This window comes from Pseudopipra pipra, chromosome 5 (genome assembly GCF_036250125.1).
Source record: "Pseudopipra pipra isolate bDixPip1 chromosome 5, bDixPip1.hap1, whole genome shotgun sequence".
In the NCBI taxonomy this organism is placed as follows: domain Eukaryota; kingdom Metazoa; phylum Chordata; class Aves; order Passeriformes; family Pipridae; genus Pseudopipra; species Pseudopipra pipra.
In genome coordinates, this window is record NC_087553.1 from 52,685,602 (window position 1) to 52,690,678 (window position 5,077).

Consider the following 5,077-nt stretch of genomic DNA (forward strand, 5'->3'; position numbering starts at 1 on the left):
TAAATAACTAATGGTTTACCCAGCAGAGAATGAAATGTGAATTATTCCTCTCTGGCCACTGTGTCATCTCTGCAGAGCTGGAAGTGTGGTGGCAGATAGGAACACAAGACGACAATTCATTTCACAGCTAGTAGGGAACACTGACTGGTGATACCTCTGGCCGAGGCTGGAATTTGGATGCCAGGGGTGACTGTAAATGGATGGCCTTCAGCAGATGGGACCTGTAATTTTTTGCACACCGAAGAGGTGTAACAAATAAAGCATTTAGGAGAGTAAAGGCAGACACACGTGGAGTTTAGAGACACTAGCTGAACAGGAAAATGATAGAGTGATTCATTGCAGGGTAGTGCCACATGCCTTGAGAAACCTTCTGCTGAACCTGTGCCTGCTAGCATGAAAACAGCTTGTCATGGGCTGAAAAATCAGAGCCCATCTCAGGGTTTGGCCATTTCCTTTTCCTCTCAGCCTTGCTACGTTTATTATAACAAAGCATATTTTAAATGACCTGCACATTTTTCATCTTAATACTTCAACAATCATAAGCTTACCATCCTTTTTTTTTAATTATTATCAAGTTATTTGTGTATCTGGATGCCTTAATTCAAAAGCTGAAACTTGATTGGGTAAGACTTCTATAATCATTTTCCCCAAAGCCCTGAGAATTTATATTTGATTGTGGAGCAGAGTGAAACACATTTCATGAGCATTTCTGTTTTCTAGAGAGGAAGCTCGACACTATACTGGGGGTTAAAAAACATACTGCAGTATTATTTCTGTGCATGATGATTTACCCTCTGTGCTAAAAGGTACATTGTGCCTCATGTCAGTAGCACAAACTGGAAAAATGTCCCATGTCTCAGTGTGTGCTAAATCATATTTTGACATTAAATATACTGAGTTTTTAAAAGATCACTAAGAGAATCAACGTTCAGAGGAACACAAAAGTGAGATACTACTCAATTCCAGTTTAAGATGTGCCATTTAAAAAAAAAAAATCTGGCTAGTTATTATGCCAATGGGAGCAAAACCAGAAGTTACCTGAGGCTTTGAGAACTAAGTTGTTAAATTTTATACATGCTGATTTTAGAGCTGTAGGCTGTAGTTTCATGGCAGGCTGGGTTTGCCTGCCAGATTGGGTGAGCTCAGGCTTCCTACTCCCTGTTCTGAACCACAGCTCATTGATTGGTTTAAACAATATGGTTCACAGAAACACTGCACAAACAACAGATTTGGCTCAGTTTGGAGCAGAAAACTGCAGCAAGGGCATGACACCTCAGGGAGGTGACCAGGAGTAGTAACTCCTTGACTGTGCTGCTAGCATTAGAGTATTGTCCAACTATTGTTTCACACTTCATGTGCATTGAAAACACCTGGGTTTTAACATAAAACCAACCAACAAAACCAAAACCCCCACAGCATGAATGGAGAGAATGACAGAAGTTCTGCAAAAAAAGCAGCCTGCAAAATAAACCAATTTCAGGGATTTCTATGCAAGAAATCTAGGTAGAACCAAACTTTTGGAATTACCCAATGCTTGAGCACCTCCTGTAGAAGTTTTATGATCCCTCACGACACACCCTCTCAGGAAAACAAGCAAACCATGTACAGTAAGAAAGATTAGTGCTTCAGGGCAGGCACATTTTCCATTGATCGATGATTTCATGGCAGTACAACTGCAAGTAACCTGATCAAAAAGCCCTGCTTGCCCAGGACTAAACAGCACTAAGTCAAGACAGAACAGTATCATACACTCTGCTAAGATCCTATTTGGGATAATACAATTTCAACTACTTAAATAACCTTCAAACATTAGTTGAGTTCAGTGTTTTGGTTTTTTTTTCCCGTTTGCTGACTGTCCCATAAATGCAATGCTAAGAAACACTCTAAGCCTCTTGCACTGTAGTGCAAGATCAACAAGAGGAACAGAATTAATTAGCTGCTTTGGGCTATCTCCAGGGATCAGAAATTTCCCATAGGATAGAGTGATTTCTGTGCATTTTACATAGTAGACAACGTAGCTGGACTATTACAGTGCTCTATACTGATCTCCTCTGTCCATATATATTTTAATGCCCTGAGACAAAGTTTTCATATCTACATACTTCAAAGGATAACAAACAGAGGATATTAATTTTATTTACTAATACACTACAAAACTTATCACAAGGTGCAGTTATCTACATGGTGGGTTAGGTGCTTTCAAGGCACCTATGAGGACTAAGATATAAAAGCCATAAATCAAGACATTATCCAGCAAGTTCTCCAATGGGATGATTCAGCTGACAAGATCTGGGAACAGGAGGCTGTACTGATAAAAACAATGCTGAAATATTCAAGGCTGAGAAAGACAATTAGACAGAGAAGATTGCTGTAGGATTTGGTAGGAAAAAACATTTGCAGACTACATTCCACAGGAGATAGCACTCTCTTCCACTGCCATCCATCAAGCTCAAAGAGGAGACATGATTCCTCCTCAGCTGGGAGTGCCTTTTTTCATGACCATGTAGCTATATCCTGCTGTGGACAACACCCTAAGAAAGGAACAGACCTTTCCGAGGGAACGGGTGATTACAGATTTACAGATTAAAGCAATTTAAATGCAAGATTAAAGCAATTGGGTTGTATGTTCTAGAAAGGAAAAGATAGGGCCAGGAAGAATGTAAAAGATATCTAAGTAGAGTCATCAACTTTTAACTTGTGAAAAACTAATTGTTAATTTTCAGCAAAGATGATTTGGATGGCACATGAGCCAACCCACCTAGATGGATACTAGGAAGAGATACATAGGAAGAGATATTTGAGGAACCTGTTTTAACCTAAGTCTATGAAGGATGTTTTAGAACTTGTTTGTAAGAGTGAAAGGGCTAACTACAGAGGTAGCAAGGAGGAACTAAAAGTGGCTTAAAGCTAGGTTAGCAGAAATGTAATGAAACATCTCCAGTAGAGCACATGCTCTCTTGCCATTCTTTATTTTTTCACTCCCAGGGAGGCAGAAGCAGGATGTAGCTGAGCTCAGGTGTTTGTGTTTTTTTGGCACATTGCTTAGAGTGTAAGAAGCAGGGTCCCTTGCATCCCTTGTACAGCATCAGGAGCCACTGACACCTCGTGATATCACTGAACAAGTCAAGAGCTGTTCTTGCACCTTCCTGTTTCAGCCTCAAAGTCCCCATCCAGCCTTACAGGTTTCTTCAATTTTCTTTGCCCGGTCCCTTGTATTAAGGCTAGGTTATGGCCTTACAGCCATAAAACTGAAGAGGATTTCATCAAGAAAAAGTCCCTTGTTTGGTATCCACCTGAGCCATGTCCCAAGTCAGTTAGTGAAGTACAGCAGCCCTTCCCACCCTTACACAGGCAAGTCAGTCAACATTTAGTTGTAGTGTTGACTTGGAATATTATTTCCCCTTCTGAAATTATCCACCTGGCCTCTTATTTTATTAATACACATATTCTTGAAAAACTCTCAGACTGCAGAAAATCCAAACAGTTTAGGAGACATTACATACACATCAAGCATTTAGTAGTCACATTAATGTTTGAGGAAACTAAGTGCCACAGTAAGACATCTGGAAAGCAAAACATGCCGAGCAAAATGAAGCTTTTTCCAAACTAGCACTCAGGAAACTGAGGCTGTAAAAGGGTCTGCTGTTTCCAGAGGAAACATTAAAAAAAAAAAAAGTTGGATCATGAAAACTAGGAAAGGTCCAGAGGGCAGAGACCTCTCTTCAGCTTCTTTCTTAAGACTCTTGTTAATCCATATAAAGCACCGCGAGTACAACAATTAAGAGCTGTGGTTTAACAATGAAGTCAGCTTCAAGTGGCTTGAATCCTAACTGGGTGTTCCTTGGTGAAAATTAAGTTACAATCTTCTTGTGTCCTCCCCTTTTTTCTCACAGCTCTTCTTTTTGAGGTAGACATCCCCCACAACCTTTCTCTTCCGTCACTGCTCTGTTCTCAACAAGTCTCCAAGATGCTGCAAATGTTCCCATCATCTCGTGTAGGAAAATGCGCATCCTGGAGCTTTGTCACACAGGTACAAAATGCCCTTCATCTTTGCAACAGACTACTTGCTACCATCAACTATAGGAGACCAGAGAGGCCAGAACAGTAATCTTTGTGCTTGGCAACTCAAATGAAATGCAGATAGATTGTCAGAAAGTCTCACTGCTTAACATGAAGAAAGTTCCCCTTGACAGCAGGACACTGTAACTTGCCCACCAAAGGCAGAGATGGCATGACCAAATCCTGCAGTAAGTCAACAGACCATGACAAGGGACAAGAGCAAGGAGACCACATTTGTGTGGCCACTCCAGTACAACTTTCATATACTTGACAGAAGTCTTATTAAATGTGATACCATAGAGCTGTGAGGACATGAGTTAGAGACAAGAGTAAGAATCAAATTATTTAAGAAGATACAAAAATAATTCTACCATTTTATTGCTTTAAAATCCATTGTTTAAAACATTTGTTGTAGGTAAAACTTTAAGAGGTTAAAAGAATCATAATATATTTACTCAATTTGCATTGCCAAAAAAGGCACAAATTTAAAAGATACAAGGGCTAAAAGAGAGCTGCCTTTAGTCTTATTTCCTCTCCATTTAATTTTGTAAAGGAAATTTGAACTTTTTAATTTGATGAAAGATAAAATATTCATTGGCATTAAAAGCCAAAACAAAAGTAGTCCAGGGAAACTATTAATGCAGCCAAATTTTTTTTCTCTTAAGCCCCTGCCAAGTAACTTCAAAATTATTTTGATATTATTCTGGATGGCAGCGTAGCCAACAGTGGCATATACACCAACAAAACTGGATTTCTGTAAAAATTCCAGGACTTATGCAACTTGTTTTCCACAACGGCCTAATGTTATGAAATAGAATTTCAAATTCATTAGAACAGGGGGGTTTACATTGATGAAAAAACATACAGAATTTTGACATGTTCTCCTATACATGAAAATCTGAAAGATTTAAGAAAAGCAGTTTTACCTTGTCAGGTGTGTTTACTGTTGTTCTACATTAAAATTGATGGAAACCCACATTATTTAACAGGCTAGTTAAACATAGAGAACAACTCAGAA